The following is a 21,797-nucleotide window of genomic DNA, read 5'->3' on the forward strand; positions in this document are numbered from 1 at the left end:
CCATATTACCTATGTTTTTTGATTTATTTACTAAGAAATATTCTATCCTATCCAGTAAAATAGATTTTGGCCATAATAGAATGTCTTTCAGAGAGGTTTCTTACCTTCCTTCCACAAAATTACCAATGTTTTGTAGTTCCATTGCCACTTTAGTGTCCACTTCCTCAATTTTTGCAGTTGTTGTGGTATCCCTACAACTCAGCAAGTAATCAGATAATTGAGAAGTTTTCTTGCCCAGACTTTTTCATTAATGCCCCCTGTTCAATACTTCAGGATTTTTAAAATAAGATGACAAACTTTCATTTTCCTTAGCTTCATCTTTTTGCCTCCTCCCCACGCCCACCCCACCCCACCCCTTTTTTTTTTTTTTTTTTTTTTTTTGCATTTTTGACTGAGACTCGTAGTATCGTGTCATTATTGCTAAAAAAACTGACCTTGATTTTTTAGGCAGACAAAAATGTCTGGAAGAGCAGGGGTTTAGCTATGCATGGGCTTGAGGTGGGCCATGGTCTGAACCACCCATTCCCCAGTTTGGTTTAACACCAGTATCACTGGAACGTTTTTAACGGTGGGGTGCTGAAAGCCAGCCCCTGTCTCTCATAGGGGCAGGTCCAGACCGAGTGTGAGTTTCTCCACTGTTAGAGCAGGTCTCATTTTGGTATTCCTACACTTCAGGGCAGAGGAAAGCAATTCATAAACTTCAATGACAGTGGCCGTACACATACGGAAGTTTTGCAGCCACTGCTTATCATCCCAGGCCTGCATAATTATGTGGTTACATCAGTCTGTGCTTGTCTGACAGCACCAGAATGAGAATTTCACTAGTATCCAGAGGATCAAATGCTAGCAGTATTTGCCACTTGCTCAACTCAAGTGCTTTGCAGAAGAGTTTCTTCATGGCCTTCCAAGATTCATCCTCATTCCTGTGTACCCTGGATATACTCTGGACATATTCCAGCATTAGGTTCACAATGGTTAATATCATTATGATAATGCTTTGACACGCAATGGAATCCATATATGCCTATGCTACTATGGTGTCTGTTCGGATAACCAATGGAAAAGAGGGTGCAAAAAGACTGTTTGCTGTTGCACTCAAGCAGGAGAAGGGAGGACATCAGTGCATTATGGGACACTGATGACATGTATTCAGAACCACCCACTGCAGTTTTGATCCCAGCATGCATTGGGGGCATAACACAGAATGCAAAGGGATGCCAGCAATTTGGGATAGTAACCCATAATGCATGGCTTTCAGAGTTGACAGTAGCCACCCTACTGAGGATGCACTACTTTAAACTATGTAAAATTCTTGTGCATAGTGGGGACATCTATCTTTGACTTTACAAAACTGAGTGCTAAAAAAAAATCAAACTTTTCCTCATAATGTAAGCATGGCCTAAACAATTGCCTAAACAAGAAGGATTGGATGGACATGTAGGCTCTAAAGTGTAATATTTTTTGTTTTTTGCTCAACAAATTTTCCCTGGGGGCTGTTTTTTCTTGCTCGACCATAAAAAAATTGTTTGGTGTTCCTCAAAAGTTCCTTAAAAAGTTTAAGAAACACTGGTTTGGAGTGTAGACACTATCTTCTTTTGTACAAATAAAAAAACTAAGAACTATCTTTACAGCACTGATATTTTTTTATAAGCATTGTTTAACAATTCCAATTTATGTTGGCTGTCAACTATCAAGCCAAAATTGTAAACATATTAAACATTTTTGTTCTATTGGTACTATTTTGTTCTCTTTCTAGTCATGGTGCGCATCAAACATGCAATTATTTATAGTAAGAGTATGCAACCGCAAAGAATAACAGCTTGCAGAGTTTTGTGAGAATCTTTCAGTGCTTTTGGCAGTGGAGTAGTGAATGTTACAACTCTCAGTAATATTTGGTATCAAATAATTATACATTTTACTTTTTAAAGCAAAATGGAGATGTTTCACTGACTTTAAGATTTTATTTTCTGTCTCCAAATGCAACCTCGAACTGCACTGATGCAACAGAAGATATTTGACTCAACATATTAAAATTTGGGCTTACTTATGGGCATTTATACTCGTCTCTATATTATGAAATAAAATATTTATTCAAAATGTGTAGCTTTTTAAACATGCATAAAAGATTACATGGTTTGGCAAAAATATAGTTGCTTTGTTTCCATATTATCTACTCTAAAGTAGAATTTATGAAGAAATAATGATATTTCACCTCCTAGTATCTATTCTAATGTCCTTACTTTGGAACCAAAAACAACGTGCTTCTTTTCCGTGTATTTTAAGAGTATCTTGTGCTATAATTATGGATGTATGAATAATGTCAATGTATTAAATTAACTTTTAGATTGAGAAATGAAATACTCTGGCCCAGATACAGCAAAGCATGCAAGTATGTGCTTAAATATCATTCAAATTTTAGAGACTAAATCTTGTACTGAAAGTTGGATACACACTTTGCTGAACCAAGGCCTCAAACATCAGGTAATACAATGACAGAAAAGACAGGAGAGGTAATATCAACTTGTTCCTCAATGGTAAGATTGAAATGTCAATTCTAACTATGCTGTCTTCATACTATTACTTACAATACAGTCATTTCTTGTATTTGTGTAAATGCCTTATTACACTTTGTATTAATTGACAAACTAGAATTTCTTATACCACTTTACGTACACTACAGAAAAGTACGTGTAATTTTTAGTTTTAGCTTAGCTTTCAAGATTTGATGAGCTCTACAAAAATTTCAAGAAAATTCTCAGGACGATGTGTAGTCTTAATCCATTCCCTCTTCTCCAGCAAAACCACTTCCACCCCAAACACCTTCTTCCCTCTAGTGCAGCAGTTCCCAACCTTTTCCAGATGGTGACCCATTTTGACAATTCAGGAAGAACTGGTGACCCAAGGCAATTCAAAAATTGAAGGGGGGGGGGGCAGAGCCACCTGGAGAGACACATGGCGACCCTTTTGAAATGTAATGGTGACCCATACTTGGGTCCCAACACATAGATTGGGAAACACTGCTCTAGTGCTTATCTAGACCTCTTAGCAAATCATACACAATGAGTATCAACAAGATATCCTCATCCACACTAAGCCAGTGTAAGCAGCTACCATTTTTGCATGGTTTAAATACTGGTTCCAGAGGGTAATAAGCCTATGGCAAGGTAATAATGGTCAAATAATGGCATACAACTACCCCAACACTGGGTGAGTTTATAGTAGCTCCAGTCCTTGCAGGGAGTTGCTTCCTCTGTAAAGGAATAGAAGTGGCTTGTCTAGCACATGACTAGCCAGGGGCGGATGAGAGTGCCGCGGGGCTCAGGGCAGCGAAATTTTGTGGGGCCCCCCCTTTGACACGGCGCATGCACCATGGCGCTACAGCGCATGCACGGGGCCCAGGGCAGCTGCCCCGCTCACCCTGCCCTAAATCTGCCGCTGTGACTAACACTCTCCTGGAAATTCCATCCACTCCTTCATCTGGTTACTGCTCATTACCACTAACCTCTCCTGGCTTCCGACCAAACAGTAGCCCAGTAAATTCATTGCATGGTCTCAAAACCTACTTATCCACAGAAATCAGCTGAAAGATTTCAATTGGAATTTCCAATAGCATACTTATGCCTGGCTAGATATAATTAATTATTCTACCCAGCTAACCAAAAACACAGATCACTTAATCAAAATAAGATGCTTTCAGCCTCAAGTTTACTGGGCATTCTGCCCCAAAAAGCCTCAAACATGCCAAACAGAATTTAATAATTTTCAATTAAGCTCCACCCAAAACCAAATCCCCTTTTCTCTTCATACTTTATCAAATTACTACTGCTTAGCAAAATGGGAACAGTTTCCTTCAAGTGAGTACAACTGCATTAGCCTTTGACATTCCTCTCCTGAACAGGGCATAGATCACACTTTTTGCTATCCCCTTGCTCATGAAATGCTGAGAAACCTAAAACTCATTTATTTTTGGAGCCTCAGATTTTAAATATAAAAGATAAATTAGATTAAAAATTTAATTTACACCCTGAGATAACAAATGGTATCATTTAATAATTTAGACAATATAAACACATAGGGCAAGTGGCAATGTAGAATATGGAATTACACAGGCATTCTTGGGTTGGACTTGCCCAGTAATAGTAGACCAAGGATTATATCTTCAATGGACATCAGATATTTATTAGTAATAAAAAGGCAAATGGTATCTTTAACAGACTTCTGAACCACTATGACTTTTAATTTCTTTCTGCACTTTAGGCATGTTAAAATAATCCCAACTAAATTGCAAATTAAATTTAATCTTCTATATCTTCTTATATGAATTTTAAAAAATACTCCCTGTCTACATTTGTTTGTGACCATAAGTGCAGGGTGTAAAAAATTAGTTATTCTAACACTAGCAGTCAATTCAGTCCTTACAATTTATGGACCCAACTTTAAAAAAAAAATCAAACTGTGCCTGAATATTTTATGCTTGCCTTATTTGCAAAAACCATTAATACAAACCTGAGCATAACAGGTAAATTCATAAATAAATGGTCAGTTAGGTAAATTACAATAGTGTGAAATTCCAAATTAAAAAAAAAATGAAACCATGCTGCTGTCTTAATGAAAATCATTAATTGAATATCAGACATCAACTAGCTTAATTGTTTGTACCTAATTACAGTCTGTACCATTACCAACCATATATCCATAAAAATCTTAAATTATTATGGGAGAGTTCTAAAATGATATATCTGAGTACATACAAAAACAGTCAAGATAAAGTCACTTACATTGCAAAGTTATGCACTATAAAGTTAGGAAATGGCAGAACTACTATGACTCATTTACTCTTAATTCTAAGGGTACGTCTACACGGTACAACTATTTTAGGATACTGAAGGTGTCCTGAAATAATTACCTCACATCTATACAAGCCACCCATTATTTTTAAATATTTTTCAAAATAACGAGCACTCTATTGCACTATCCCAGTCAACCTTGTTGCATGAGGAATAAGGAATGGTTTGAAATAGCGCGTTATTTCCAAATTTGGCACTGTGTAGATGCACCAAATTTAAAAATAAGCTATTCTGAAATAGATTCAAAATAAGATTCGCAATTTGCATAGCACAAGTTTTGAGTTTAGGGTGCTATGTAGATGGACCCTATGTTACCTTATGTGTCTAGAAAATGAATGAAGCGGGAGCCAAAGGAGAAAATAGCATGAGACCGCATTAGATGATCACAGTGATCCCTTCTGACCATAGAATCTATCAAATAATGTAATTAAATATTATCATATGCACAAGGAGACAGAGTTAAAGTTGCCAGACATTTACAGCTGCCTGTGCATTTCCTAACCTTCCAGTTAATGACTTTGCAACCTAACTCTATATTAAAAGAAAACAGCTATTGATATGCAATCTCCTAGGTATTTTTATTTTCAATGAAAACAGGTAAAAAAGGGGAGGAGTAAAACAAATGTAAGCAAACCACTATCATGATTTACCAGCATGGCTAGAAGCCTGTACTTACAATGGCCATGCCTAGACTACGTTCTATTTTTGAAAGAGGCTATGCAAAGAGGATATCTTCTTCCCATCTCACTTTCGAAAGAGGATCTTTCAAAAATGAAAGCAGTCTGGACGCGTTTTATTTGGGGAAAAAACCCTTTTTCAAAAAAGCCACTCTTCCTTAAAAAGTGAGGTTTACGCGGTTTTTTCAAAAGTGAGATCGGAAGAAGACATGCAAATACACCTGTGGAATTTGCATATCCTCTTAAAAAAAACCCCATAGTTTAGACATACCCATACGACAACACTGTTTGAGCACTGTAAGACTATGTTAGCAGACATGAGCAGCGAACAGGTATTCTGAAAGTATGGGTGGGTTGCTGGCACCATGGTCCCAAGGATGGTTGAGGTGGTTGAGCTCTTTCCTCTCCCTCCGCCTGACCCAGATAAAGCTTTCCTACAGGCTACTGACAGAGACCAGGGTATGGTCCAGGCCAGCTGTTCCAAGAGTCCCAGTGTCTATGTGCTGCTGTGGTGGCCTGGTTCTTTAGAATGTCTGAGCTCAGTTATTCTGACATATTGCCAAATTGCAACTAGAAGATGGAGGAAATTGTGACTATTAGTTTTCTTCTTTTGACATGTGTGATTAGTCAAAGTTCAGACCCCCAGGGATGTTCCTTCCAGTTGTAAACAGAAATTGATGGAGTCTGGTATTTTCTTTGATGCAATTTTGTTTATTTATGAAGAATGTACAAAGTCCTGTGTCTGAACACAGAAAGAATCAAACAGAAGGAAACAGCATCTTTTGCTCACATCACTAAAGCACCCTTTTTAAGCCTGTATCCCGGAAACAAAAATCTCAATTTTTTTCTAGTCAGCCTGCTTTCAGCTATTCCTGTAGAAGTGTGTTTGCCCTCTCCCATCTGTTCTCAGTTTCTCTTTGTTCTGCCTTCCACACAGACTGAATGCACCCATTATTCACACACTACACACCACTATTAACATTCCTTTTGTCTTCTGTGAGGAGTTATGCTTATAGTTATGTTTACTGAAGGGCTAGACCACATCTATCTCTATCCCTTCATAAGGTTTCACACCCAACTCCTAACTATAGTTTATAACTAGCAAAAGCTGAGAATATCCTGGGACAAGGCATATCTCTAGCACCACAGGTTTGGTTCCTGCTGCATTTCAAAAGCCTGATGAAAAAAATGGAGGTTTTGGCATTTCTTCTAAAAATGCCACAAAAATCTTAAGGGAAAGTATCAAGCAACTTTAAATATGGCATTGCTACCAACTGTCCTGTTCAGTTATGTATGCCACATTATGTGCTAAACTCCTTAATTAGCCAGTGAAACAATTAAGTTCACTTATGAAATTTAACTGCACATATCTTAAAACCTTTAATTACTACCTCTGGTTCACACCCCTACCTGCCTTATTAACTAAGCTTTTGGCCTCTATCTAATTTTCTTAATACTGTTAGACCTGCGCCTACCAAATACCCTCCTTCAACCATTGCCTATGGCGTCAGTCCTTAACTCAGGCCTCCCATTTATCAACACTGAGGCAAATTTGTCCTGGGTTTAAATATATTAAATTCAATAGTATTACAGCTGTGATTAATTCTGGCTGCAGCTTACATTAGCAATTAATTTGGCCCACTTGGCTCAACTGTCATTACCATCCACATCTACGTTGGTAAGTCTCCTTGTCATTGATGCTACAGCATTAAGTGTGTATAAGACTGCCTCAATTCCACAAGCACAGTGCAAGATACAGGTGATACAGTCAAGAGTGAGTGGAAGATGGTATGTTGTTATGTTTTTTAATAGTGTTTTGACTCCAATAGAAGGCATTGCATCCAATTTTCAAGGGGTGTGCACCCTCGAGGTTCTTCTGTAATCTTCACTTATCTGACTGATTGTTGGTTATTTAATTAGAAAGCTAGTTGCAGTTGCCTGCTTAAAATTAACTTAAAGGCAGCTCTCACTAGAGCTACTACCTGTCAGTTACACAGGCACCATTATCAAAAGGAACTTTACCTGTGTGATTGAGGGCAGAACTGGGGCAAGAGCCATTAAGAAACCTGGGGGAGGCATGCTTAAAGCTAAGTTACGTTCATCTTGATGCAATTGATAAAAAGGAACCTTTAAGACACAATCTACCTCTGGATGTGCATGTACAATTCCCAGACTGGGCAGAGCCTCACACATGGAACAAAAGGCCTTTCTCTCTGACTGTTGCTGTTCTTGAGTCTAGTCTTGTGTCCCTTCAGTTCTCACTTTCTTTGGCAAATACATATGCTTTAACTTCCATGAATATTAATGGTGATTTTGTTCAAATCCAGAGAAGAATCACTGAGACTGAAGTACTAACACAAAATACACTACAGCAGCACCTCAGCAGTTCTCATTAAATATACAAAACCCAATCATTCTCACCAGTCATCTGGCAGACTTGCCCCATTTTTAGCAAAAATCGAATAGAACAGTTTCAGTAAGATTTCTTTACATGTACTAAATATCCTATTATACCAGTAGAAGAAGAAATAATGAAAACTAAACGATATTTGTTAAAATAAGGAAACTGAAGTACATTTTATGATGCAATGTCCTTGATTATTTTATAGTTCAGTTAACTTATTAACTCTCAATGGCCCTCAGTTCATTTACTAATTCTCACCTTTGTTAGTGTGAATTATTCAAGGTTCTGTTGTGTTATCAAAACCTGTAGTAATTTGTGTTAGATATGAAGATTTTCTTTTAAATGCCAACCAGAAGTTTCGTTGTGGGTTTAGGACAGTTTCAATCTCCAGTCTCATCTCATGCTTGGATATGCTGCTTGTTAAAAATGAAACTTTGGTATCAATTTAAGACCAAGTGAAGACTCTCCATATAGATGTACTGAGAGTATGTTAAAGATTATAATACATTATTATGGAGGTTTAATAGCACATAATGCAAGGTGCCTAACCCTGCCTCTGGTAACAGCATAGGCACTGTATAACCCAGGTGTCATGAATAATCCTTAGTTTACTGGCTGATCCGCACTAGGGTGGCAGTGTAGACATACCCTTTGATATATAAGATTACTGGGTGCAGGGTGTGCATAATAGCAACAAAACAACAACAATGAAAAGTAAAACCACAGGTTAGGCTAGGAGAATATATTTTGCTATTAGGCTGACAAAATACACTATTTTCAGACTGAATTCAGTAACTTCAACAAGCTTAATATTTTATATGAAGCAAGTTAAAATATGAAAACTATATATTTAAAATTTCTAGAGGGCCCTACATCTTAAACAGTCTACAAACATTAACACACATTTCTTTTAATAAAGTAGTTAAAGAAAGCATCCCCCCACCATTTTTAAATATATGAGAAAAAACAGTCACACAGAGATTAAATGAATTGTACAAAGTCATAGGACAAGGCAGTGGCAGAGCCAGGAATAGAATCTGACCTTTTAACACTTCATGTTATACTTCAGCCACCAGACATTGCCTAACCAATTCATAAGCAGAACTAGTTTTAAATGAAGGCTGATTTTATAGCTATCAGGGTAAAATTTAACATGCTGAAAGCACAGGCAATCTACTTCCTCCCAGGTAGATTCCAAAGCTAGTTCACAGCTTGCCAGGCAGGAATGTTGCAGAAAAGTTTGGAAGTGTAAGAGAGCTTTCTTGGACCCTGTCCTGATGGCCAATAGGATGTGTTTCAGTTGAGTCAGCTCAATCATGGTAGCTTAATACACTGAAAAGAACAAATAGTCCTGTGGCACCTTAGAGCAGTGGTCTCCAACCTTTTTACACCTAAGATCACTTTTTAAATCCCAGAACAAGCAAAGATCTACCGCCCAATCCTTCACCCAAGACTCCACCCCTTCCTGGAAGCCCCGCCCTCTCTATTCTCCTCTCCCTTACTTGCTATCCCCAGCCCTTATACACTCTACACTGCCACTTTTTTCCCCAATTCTTATGTAGGAAGAGGTTTTCCCAACATTTGGCCTGTCTAGACTGGACCAAACGTTAGAAAAACCCCATCTTTTCGAATCCCCCTTATTCCTCGTGGAACGAGGAATATAGGAGTTACTGAAAGAGGATGTTTGCTCTTCCATTAAAAAAAGCAGAACAAATGCATCCCTGGACGCGGAAGAGTTTTTCCAGGATATCTCTGGAATCCTGGAAAAACTCCAGTCTAGCCGTACCCTCACTTGGTTGAGACAGGATGTGTGGGCTCTGGGGTGGGAATGAGGGATTTGGGTGTGGTAAGGGGTAAGAGGTGCAAGCTCTGGGAGGAAATTTGGATGCAGGAGGAGGTGGAGAAGGGGATGCTGGCTTGGGGAGGGAGCTCCAGGCTGGGGAGTGTTGGGGTCAGATGGAGGGTTGTGGTACTAAGTAAGCCACAGGCTTGTGGCTGTGAGGGTGCAGGAATTCGGGTTGGGGTATGTGAGGGGCTCTGGGCAGGGGGTTCCAGTGTATGAGAGGCTCAGATCTAGGGTCTGGGGGTGCAGGAGTGTTATTATGCTGCAGTCAGATGGGGGCTTGGCCCAAATTGGGGGTTTGTTGTCCAGGCCTCATTTTTAAATAAAATACTAAGTCAAACACTAAAAGTTTCTCCATTGTCTTTATTTCTGAGAAGGGCAGGGAACCTGTTTTGAATCAGGGGATCACTGATCCACAGAAAAGTCAGTTGGGGCTACACAAGGGAGGTTAAAAAAAAATCCTCCTAAAACCCCCCTCAAGCCTCAGTAATGTGGCCCAACTGTGTTGGTGGGAGAAGGAGACATGGTACTGGAGAAGAGTGCTAGTGGGTGCTGGGGCAGGGTTCTGCAGCAGGGGACAGAGTGCCAGTGGGGAACAGGAAAGAGGGGACAGAGTGCTGGGGGGAAGGGACAAGGTTCTGCAACAGGGGACAGGGTGCCAGTGAGGGCAGGGAGTCCCCTGCACCAGCCTCCTCTCAGGACTTCCCCCTGCCCCCCGCAGAGGAGGGAAGCCCCCAACACTCATCCTCCGGGGCCAATTCCCCTTCCTGCGGTGCAGGGAAGCCCCCACGCGTACCTCCTGTAGGGCCAACTTCCCCCTCCCATGGGGCAGGGAAGCCCCCAGGACTCCCCCACACGGGAAAGCCCCCGCGTGTGCCTCCTTCAGGGCCAACTCCCCTTCCCACAGAGGAGGGAAGCCCCGGTGCACACCTCCTCTGGGGACCCCCCTCTCCTCCCTGCAAGTTCCGGCATGCTGCAGACCTGAGGGAGGGGAACAGTCAGTGCACTTCCAGAGCCCCCAGAAATGGTGCACAGCTGCAGGACTTCCGTCCACCCCGCAGGAAGCTGGCACTACCTTCATTTTCGCTGGAGGTAGATAGTGGGGCTTCTCGGGGGGTGGGGAAAAATGGGGGGGCCCCGAATGCCTCATGATCAATTGGTTGAGCCCTCGCAATCAACCAGTTGATCGCGATCGACCGGTTGGTGACAATGGCCTTAGAGGCTAACAAAGATGTTGTGACACAGCTCCTATGAAAACTCAGTGGGTCCTATGCTTCCTGACAGATTTGCTTGCTATCAAGGCTCTCAGCAGTCCATAGATTTAGGTCCATACCCAGGGCTTTAATTTGATGATTGTTGAGCTCTTTTCATCATTGGTTAGCATATAGTAAAACAGAAAATAAACTCCACAGTCCTTTCCCCATAGTGGGGGGAGGTGGGTGTTGCAGAGGGAGAGAGGTGGAGAGAGAAAAAAAAACGTAAAAAAAAAATCCTTGAGAACTGAATCTGCAACAGGGGAGATTTAAGTTAGATGCTAGGAAAGTTTTCTCTAACTATAAGGACAATTAAACTCCGGACTACACTGCCAAGGGACTTTGGGGAATAACAGTCATTGGAGCATGAGTGGGTGAACCTCTAGCTTGGGAAATCTAGCTCCCATTTCCTGCCCTGCCCTTTCTGTACACCCCAGAGCACAGGCCCCTGCCTTCCCAGCCCTGCTGGGCAGTGTGGCAGCCCCACCTTTCCAACCCCAGAGAACTACAGAGACTAGGCAGCCAGCCATGGGAGAACTGGAAGCAGGAAAGCGACTGGGAGCAGAGTGTGTGTGTGTGAGGGTACACCTGGCTGTTTGGAGAGGCTTTGCCTCCCCTTGCATCTGATACCTGCCACCCATGCACTGGAAGTTTTTAAAAAAAGGTTATGCAAAATGGGAAAAACAGATGAGGAAACTGGAGGTGAGAAAATTGAGGAGAGGTCTGGAGAAAGAATAAAAATAATAAAAACCTGAAATTAGAAAAATACATGGAGATAAAGGGGCAGAATAAAGACTGTTATAAAGAATGGAAAAAACATAAGTGAGGATACAGCAGTGACCCCAGGAAAATGAAAGCCTGTGAACATGCATATTCCAAACAGGAGAGCTAGAAGCTAGGAGCTATAAGATAGCAGTCTACTCAGTGAATCATAATTCAAATACCATTTCTACCTTCCATTATAGAAGCTCTCCAACTGTGTCTAGCTATGAATGGCAGACGCCATCCTAATCTAAATACCTAAAAGCCACAGTACTTAAGGGCAACAAAAGCGAGCCAGACTCACATTAGCCTAGGATAATTCAATAAAAGCAATAAAGATAATTCAATGCTTCAGATAGATGGATCATCATGAGGAGACATGAAGACAATCACTTTTCAATCTCTTACTGAACTATTGCATCTATTGAACTGTTCAAAGCCTTGCTAACAGAATCCTTGCCGCCTCTAATGCTGCAGAAGACTGAATAGCTGCTGTACTACTCCCTGCTTAGTTTAAATATTCCTTTAGGGTATGTATGGATTGCTTGATACAACTGGAAAGCATACAGAGAATACTGTCTGAAGATCAGCCATCCAGTCATAATGAATATTTTCATAAAGCAATAAAGGGATAGGAGCTAAACATTAAAAAACCCACAGCAGTGCATCAAAGTCAGATTTGACTTGGTAAGAGTCTTGTTTGTTAGAGTATATAAAGTAAAACATTTTGAAATTTCTTGCTATTAAATAAGCTATTTTCAAATAGGGAAATGGAAAATCAATAAACTAAAAGCAATTTGTCTTGATGTTCAGCTAATGCACATATGCCCTGCAGCCACTGCACCTTAGACCACAGATCTCATCAGATCCCACAATCTAAATAATGTTATGTAGTTTTGTATCTGTGTTGGTCTTAAGGCAGTGGTTCTCAAACTTTTTGACTACGGTACACCGCATACAACACAGACTTTTCTGTGTAGCCGTGTGGCACGGAGTCCGCACTAGCGGACATTTAAAAATGGCGGCGCCTGACAAGATGCAAATGAAGCCCAGGAAATTCAAATCCCGGGCTTCATTTGGAACTCCGGTTGCCTACATTACCATCCTAGTTCGAACTAGGGTGGTAGTGTAGACATACCCAGAGAGACAAATAAGTGAGTTAATATCTTTAATTAGACCAGCTTCTGCTGGTGAAAGAGACACACTTTCAAGCTTTCACAGACCTCTTCTTTAGGTGTCAGCCTCCCTCAGGCCTTCCAAGAAAAGCCTGTAGGTAATGGTGTAGACAGGACTGTGGACAGAACTGCTAGGCACCTGGGCAAGGTGGAGGACCTGGTGGCAGCTCCGAGCCTCCAGAAAGGGCAGAGCTTAGGTGGAAGAGGCAGGACTGGGGGCTAGTCTCCCTTCAGTGCTGCCTGGTCTGCACCTCCTAGGGCTCCGGCAGTAATGTAAAGGGCCTGAGACTCTGACTACTATCATGGTAGCAGTGTCAGTGGCTGGGAGTCCTGGACTCTTTTAAAAATCGCCAGGCGCGAAGACAGCTGCCCCCTTTCTCCCACCTAGTTGGCAGCCCTGGGTATAAGGTATTCAATAGAGGTGACTCTTCCCTTTCAGTCAGTACATGCAAGCATGAGACAACACACTTTCAAATATGTCATAAGCACTCATGGTCAGAGATCCAACTTCACTCCTGGGAAGAAGAGTTCTGCCTTACTTCATGTCCTAACTTGTCCTATGGTAAGAGGCTGTGCTTTAAGCAGCATTCCACTCCAGAGGTGGCTGCATTTCACCAATGGATGAAGTTTGTAAAGAGTAGGGTTGTCACACGGTTAAAAACATTAATCATGATTAATCACGTGTGCTCCCTCTTTGAAACACAGTGGCAGCTTTTCAAACGGGCAGCACCACAGCGCTCTAGGATCAGCTGGAGTCCCCAGTTGACCCTGGCTCTGTGCAACGCTGCCCCTTGGAAAGGCCGCCCCTGTACTTCAAAGGGGCAGCACAGCATTAACACCTGAGATTAACGCGTTAAAAATTAACATGTAAATCCTGCCCTGCGTTAATCACAGGTGTTAATCACATCAACTGACAGCCCTAATAAAGTGCAAGCATAATAAGAATCTTACACTTCATACTGGAATCTTGCTTTTTCAGATCCCATTGTACTTTCCAGAAAAGGATGAAATAAAAAATACAGCTCATCTTGTAACTGCTAATCTGATGAAAGATTCAGCTATTAAAGAGGAAACAATAATAATAATTAAAAAGAGCCACTTGCTAAAGCATCAACATCAGAATCTGCAAAATAATAAGAATGAAAAAGAACCACTTGCTAAAGCAATCAAGAACCTGCTTCTGTCCAAGAAAGGCTCATTGAAATTATACAAGGCTGAAAGCTGCTAGCACAACTGACAAATATCAACTGTCTGAAAACATGAGGGAGTTTAAAAATGGCTATTTTTATGTCTTTGAAAGTTTTCTGCTGTGTACTTCCTCTGGAGCTTTACAATCCAGCATGGGAAAACTATCGCAGAAATGACTCAATGGACACAAAGCTTTGTATCAGTGCCAATCATTTACATCACAAGGAGAGTGTGAGGGCATCCCATCTAGCCTGTGGTCTGTATTGAACATATATCCTGAACCAACACTTTGCTATATATAAACAGATCCAAAATGAGGTCTGCTTATGCTGCAACATTTATTATGCGTTTTTTTTTCAGGTCCTCTTGTCAGGATTTTCTGTTATATTACACTTTACCAATACCAAAGAATGAAGTTATTTGCTTTGGTAAATAAGGTCTTACCTTATCAGATTTCTAAATTGACACTAGTTCCATGTGACATCTGATTGAGAACTCTGTAATGACAGGTCAAAAAATAATCAGTATCTACTGAGCCACACTGGAAAATCATTAACAAAGATTCAGATATATTTCACCACATTGTAAACACAAGTATATTGTAGTTCACTAGCATGAAGAGGAGCTTCATGCTATTACTCAGTTACTATTACTCAAATGGCACATAAAAGAAAAATGCACATTTTGTCTGTTTCTAGCTTCGTCAGCTTAAAAAATCCCAAGAACTCAAGAAGCAAAGAAAACCAATTTAAACACTGAAAAAAATTCTATTAGTACTCAAAACAGTGAGCAAAAATGCTATCAGTACTCTAAACAAACAATGCTGATTTCATGCCATTTTAGAAGAAAAAACTCACTTCCAGATGCAATGTAGACATGTGCTAAAGGTTGTTACTGTATTTTGGAAGCCTTTTTTCTTTCTGATTCTCCTGCTTGTATGTTAGATGTTGGCAATTTTATCCTGATTGCTTAATACATCTGGAGTGACTGCCCTCTGGTTTTATTTTGCATTGATCATTGCTCTACTTTCTTTTATATTTAATTTTGTACCATTTTGTCAGAGAACACAGACCTGATATTTATCCCATTGAAACAAACAGCAGTACTTTCCTAGACTACAAGACAAGCGGGACTGGGCCCCATTTTTGCAACATGGGAAATGTGTTGCCATGGTAAAAGGCTCAAACTGAAATAAAACTGAACTGCTAAGCTCTGCACAGTAAGTACATGAATAACTAAGGCAACATTTTCACACTTTACCATCCTATATTGAGGAATGGAAAGAGGAAAAAACCTCATAAACATTTTAACATGTTTATATCTTAAGCGTTTTCATATAATTCAGGGTTTTTCAAAAAAAAAGTGTGGAGCAAATTCTATTCCCTTTGCTCATACCAATAGTAGCCCTACCAATTTCAATGGGACTATTCATACCAATATAGAAAGCAAAATTTGAACCTCTGTTCCTTAACAAAATTAAGCAAAGTGATCAAGCATTATGCCATGTAACTACATTATGTGTATCAAAGTTTTACTATGAGTGACACTGAGGATAAATTTAGGTATTTCTCCCTGTATAAAAATTGTATAAAAAAATTTCTGAAAAAATTATGTATATGATGCACATTTATATACCATCTAACTGAAGAGTCCCAGAGATTTTACAGAAATACTGTATGTTTGGATTCACCCTTGCATACACTGCAGTATCATTTCAGAAAAAAATTTTCAGCAGGAAGGACCAAAATTGTGTCAGCCTACAGAACATTAGAGGTGATTATATCCTTCAAAGTCAGAGAGGACACAAAAGTAAAAGAAAGGGAAATTATGAAAAGATGGTAGGGGCAAACCAAAGTCTGGTAGGGGCAGATAACTGTCTCCATTGCATATGGCGTTTCTGATATATGTTCATCCAGCCCCATTCACCTGATTATTTTAAATTTATCACAGATGAGATGTTAATGCAGTTTTTAAAAGTCCTTTCGAATCTTAAGGGACTTCAGTCAAAAAACTGTTTGTGCCAATCCTTAGTTAAGTAGCCCTTATCTAAACATCCCCCTGAAATCACTGGGTTTACCTGCATAAATCAAAGTTATAGGATCAGACCCCAAACTGGTACAGATTTAACCAAAACTTGCCCACGATACAGACATCTTAAGCACAGCTGTTTGGAAAGTGAAATTCCTTGTTCCTCCCTCTCCATTCACAAACTGATTTGTTTATTTTGTTTAAAAAATGTAAGGTTAGCAGACTCACTTCTGTGCCTTATCCTATTTGTCAGCATACTAAAGTGAAGGAGGAAGATGTATTTTAGTATGGAAACATCTTAACTTTCAAAAAGTTCATATAAAGTCCCAGAAAATATTTTTTAAATTAATTGCCTTTTGTGTCCTTTGAGCCCAAGTTCAGAAAGTGTTTTTTGGATAGAGATGACCATTATGCTAAGATCAAAGCATATTTTGTCACCATCTGAAATTAGCAAAAAGAAATTCCATCACAAAGGAAAGGGATCATATTTGAAATTCCTTTCATTCCACTGGAGCAATCTCCCAGCTTTTAGAAACTGTTCAGGCTATGGAAGATGGTTCAAACTAAATCCCCAAAGGGATTAAAAGAAATGGGAGGGGAACCAACAAGTTGAAGACACAAGCTTTATATACCAAACATTCTCTTCTATAATTCATGAGGCATGAAATTGCCTCATATATTATTTGGCTTTGGACCAAAACAAGTCTAATTTGCCAGTGCAAGAGCAAAACAAATCTATGTGTGGTGTACAAAAGTGATGTTTAATGTGCTCATTTCAAGGATTTTAGGATTAAAATACTTTTTGTTTAAAAAAAGCACCTTATATAACATTCTAGCGAGTCTTACATTTTCAGATAGCACCTTCCTAATTCATCTGCTCCCCAGGCTCCTGAAGAAGGCATTGTGCAGTGAACTTCTTATTTTACGTTCCAAGCTATGCACTCAATTCTGTATGTCTTCTGTATAGAATTCCCATTAGGAAAGGCATTCAGTAGGAGGCCCTATATGAGAACAATGATTCTTCCTGCTAGTGAATGGGTTTTGCCTGCCTGTACTGCAGCATGGGCATTTCATTTCAGCTACTTTATAGACTGATCCAGCAGTCATTCTGGGAACTAGACTCCTGAATAAGGGCTGAATGATCAATCTTAACTAAGTATGTGCTCAGCCATATACAAACTCTTTATGGCCATGTCTACACTAGAAAACTATTTCAAAATTACTAAGTTTGACTTAATAACTCTCCATTTAACAAATTTGAACAAGTGTGTCCTCATTATGGGGAAACCTCAAAATTAATCCAAATTAGTCCGACATATCACGTGAACATTGAATGGAGCCTGCCTCGGACTTAGAGCCGTTGGAAATACTCCGGGGAGGGCACAAAAAGGGCGGATACTCCCTGTGGCTGTTTCGTTTGGCAAGCTGCAAAGTGTGCTTACAGGGGCTCCCCTCTATGGCTGTGTCTCGCAAGCCATTCCTCCACTGCCTCCCCCACTGTGGGACAGAAAAGCAACACTGTGGGCATATGCCATCTTGTGCTCTGGTTGCCCGCGCGGACGCCACAGCACTGACACCATGAAGCCAGAGCTGCTGCAAAGCAGTGCCAGGCTCATGGGACCCGTGCTGCACCTCATGGTGCAGTACTTCCAGACTGCCCACATGTTGTGCCAGCAGAACGAGGATGAGAAGGACAAATGCCAGTGTGGGCCACAGGCCCTGCTCATCCAGGTCTTCATGCTCCTGCTGATATGCACGCCCCTCAATCCCCTGGACGCTATATAATGCTGCTTATGGCAGAAGGAGATGAGCTCAGACTGGTGACCTGCAGGGATGGAATGATCAGCAGTGGCTGCACAACCTCCTCATGCACAAAGTCACATTCCTGTAGCTCTGCGAGTGGCTCGCCCCTGTCCTCAAGCAACAGGACACCCGCATGAGACCTTTCATCCCCCTGCAGAAGTGCATGGCCATCGCCCCGCAGAAGATCATCATGCTGGACAGCTACCGCTCCGTCGGGAATCAGTTCTGCATGGGGAACTCCACAGCTGGGGCCGTGTTCATGCAGGTAGCCAAGGCCATCAAAATTAATTATCTTCAAAGGGATTGCATACGTGTAAATGAAGGCAGACTTAGGAATATAACATTGATTGTACAACATGCCCAACCACTTCCTGTTTTCAACGGAACAGGGAGTGTTCAATACCTCCCAGGAAGGCACTGGTACTTTAGATGAGCAAACCTGTGAGCAGGTGTAACAATTCAACTAAAAAAGCAGGGTCACCCAACTTAATTTAATCATTAAAGTACTGATGTGGCTGGGAATACACCTAAGGGACTTAATTCTCAATGGCCTTGCAATTTGTAGGCGTACACCAGACCCAGCTGAGTTTCAAACCCATTATTAAATCAGAATAGCAGCATTTAACTCCCATTTAAAACAGCGTTGAGTGCTTGGAAATCTCCATTTGAGATGGAGGTATCCCTCTGCAATATAATTCAGGAGTGGCTAGTTAAAAACACTCATATAATTCAGCTGGGAGTGATTTTTCATGCTAGAGGTTATATTTGAACAGATCATAAGTGCTAGTTCTCACAGTCCTGATTATATCTTCCTGTGACATCACCCAATTTACAATCTGTCCAAGGAACCTAGCCAATTGAGGAGAATGGGGTAGGAGGTAACATTACTACAAGTTCCAAAAAGCCCAACAGCAGCATTGCCTAACTGAATATTTAAAGTTTGCAGTCACAAACTTTTCAGTTTTCTGATGTTCAATTTTTTCATTAAAATGTCTACGTTCTCCAAGTAAAGCAGATGATTAATAAAAAACTTGAATTTGGGTGTGTCTACAAAGCACCCTAAACTCAAAATAAGATATGCAATTTGCGCTACACAAATTGTGTATAATATCTCAAATCTATTTCGAAATAGCTCCTTATGAAATTTGGTGGATCTTCACAGCGCTAAATTTGGAAATAACATGCTATTTCAAACCATCCCTTATTCCTCATGCAACGAGGTTTACCAGGATGGCAAAATAGCATGCCCATTATTTCAAAAAATAGTTTGAAATAAAGGGTGACTTGTGTAAATACTGGATAGCTATTTTGGGACACCTCCAGTATCACAAAATAGCCATGAAATGTAGATGTACCCTTAGTCAAAAGCCCAGTTCTATAGAAAAATTGTTTTGATGGAAAATTTCTGCCAGCCCATGTTTCCACTGTAAAAAATTTCCCCAACAAAAGCAAAGTCTCTTCTCCTTTTTTTAAGATGTTAATTTTACAACTGGATGAATAATAAATTCATTTGCTGTAAATCCAAGTAATTAAGGCTCTGTGAGGGGACAACAAACAAGGAAAACTCCAAGACACATTATAAGAGATCGACCCCCATGGATATGGGGATTTGCCCCTCCCTTTCACTCTCCTGTTCCTCCTTTATTGGCCATGCAAGGGCACTCCTAGATGCCCAACTCCAGTCTCTGCTCCCCAAACTCGGGGTGGGTTTATGAGGGGACCTGGGCCCGCCCTCTCTCCAGGTCCCAACCCAGGGCCCTAAGAACGGAGAGACTCCCTCTCTGTTCTACAGGCGGGGCTACCTGCCAAAACTCGCCAGCCCGCAAGCAGCAGTCCGTCTGCCCACCCTGGGTTTCTTCTTCACTGCTCCCCCGCCAAAAAGGGTCCTTACCTCTTGGCATCTTTATTTCCAGGCCGCAACTCCTGCCCCCACCTTGATCACGGCGGCTCCCTCTCCCATGCACGCCGTCCCTCCCTGTTCCAGCTGTGCCCTTTTGACTTGCCAGCCCGCCCCCTCCTGGCTCCGCCCCCTCAGGATGTCTCCCGCCTCCTTGAGTGGGTCACTGTGGCCTTGTATGGCCGGCCCTTGCCCATGCGCCTGCGCCAGCGTCCTCCCTTTGACCCCGTCCACTGAGCGCCCTCTGCCGTTCCCCTCGCTCCCTGTCGTGCATCAGCCCGTCCCGCCCAGAGTCTCCACTCCTGGTATGCTTTCCTTTTCCCCTCGGGGGAAGCCCGGCCCCGCACCGTCTCCGCCCCCCAGGGGGGTCCCTCCTCTGTCCCGCTACTGGGGGGCTCCTGCATCCCGTCACAAACACCCTTTGCAATTTACTCAGTGCACAGTCTGACTACATTTACGGTACTGCAGAAGGTTCTAACTTCAAAACCAACTTTCCTAGGAGAACCCAAACACACAGACAATGCACCATCTGCATCTATGCACTGACCTTGCTGTAGCCCATCTTTCTCTTTGGAGCTTTGATGTGAGGACCTCTGCACACAGGAAAGTGATGAATTTACAAACTTAACTAGCCAGTTAATAGATTAAATATCATTTGCTTCTGAAGATCCCACTTTTTCAAGAAGGGGAGATTCTCCTCTCTTTTTCCTACACTACAGCAAAAAAGCCTGATCTTCCAGTATTCCACCTACAAAGATGACTTACAATCTTTATGACAAAGTTAATTTAATCCACAAATAGAAAAAGGAACTTACAAGTTAAATATGCTACATATATCCAAAATACAAAGTATGTGAAGAAAATGAAGAATACCATCCTTGGTAAAGAAGCAGTAAGCAGTTAGAACCCTTTACAGTCCTCTTTCCCACATCCCCCATTTTCACATGATGAAGTCTGCCAATAGCCAAACAGAGAAGCTAAAAGGAGCTATTCTAACACTTAGCCTATTGAAAACCAATAGTCTCTCTACCCCATTCAGTTAAAAACACTTGCAAACTGCTACTGCCTCAGTGAAAGGAGAACATATTGCTGGAAGCTCTACAGAGAAGAGGAACAATCATAGGCACAAGCCTTGGGAGCTCATTATCTGTATTTCCCAGACCGATGTTACTGATAGAAATAACCCGTTGGCCAAACTACTAAATTTGACAGTAAATCGGAGAGTCAGCAGTTAATTTAAATACATTCATTCACTCACTGATTCTCATCAAACTCCAGATTGCATAAAACTAAATAGGCTAATTTCGGCAACAAGGACTAACTGCTGCTCAGCAGTTCACTACATGTATCACCAGTGAGTATGGACACAATGCAAAACTAATTAAACATAAGTAAAGAAGCTATAAAATGCTACCAAATGAGGTTGGTGGCCTTTGATATCCCCTTTATACTTACATATGTTTTGTGACCATAAGACACAGTGGAGACTCACACATAGCTGGCATAAGTGAATAAAGAATTTGTACCAGATCCCGTTCTTAAATACATCATTGTGAATCTGAAATAAATTATTTCAATGGAGATTCACGGCCACAAAGGCATTGTGCTGTAGCTTCTCACCTTGGCTGGGATGTGAAAGTACATTTCAATCTCACCCTTCTTCCCTAGCGTTAATCATTTTGTCCACAATAGCCCCAATTACTCAGTCTTTGTAAGAATTAAGTATGGGTGCCCCTCTGACGAATGATAGAAGATCTGAGGGCTTCCTAGTAAAAGAGAAATCAATCACAAAGAGTTTGGATATATGCTGAGCTCTGGTTTTCTTTATGCCAGTTCTGGAACAGTGGTGGTCAAAAATAGAAGACAATCCTTCTTTTTAGGGATCTTAGCCCTTTGCCAATACCAGAGTTCTAGAAAGAA

At 41.0% G+C, this 21,797-nt stretch overlaps 1 protein-coding gene across 7 annotated transcripts in view; it reads right to left on the minus strand.

The window, feature by feature from the left end:
- Window positions 1-21,797, minus strand: part of ARVCF (ARVCF delta catenin family member) — a 603,575-nt gene that overhangs the window by 474,337 nt on the left and 107,441 nt on the right. For 4 of the 7 annotated variants that reach the window (XM_089775246.1, XM_075898322.2, XM_075898323.2 and 1 more), the window contains one exon: window positions 14,594-14,646. The exons of the other annotated variants lie outside the window; for them this stretch is intronic. The gene's annotated coding sequence lies outside the window, so the exon portion shown is untranslated. The remainder of the gene's footprint in view (window positions 1-14,593; window positions 14,647-21,797) is intronic. 7 annotated transcript variants of the gene reach the window in all.

Source organism: Pelodiscus sinensis, chromosome Z (genome assembly GCF_052426305.1).
Source record: "Pelodiscus sinensis isolate ZL-2025 chromosome Z, ASM5242630v1, whole genome shotgun sequence".
NCBI lineage: Eukaryota > Metazoa > Chordata > Testudines > Trionychidae > Pelodiscus > Pelodiscus sinensis.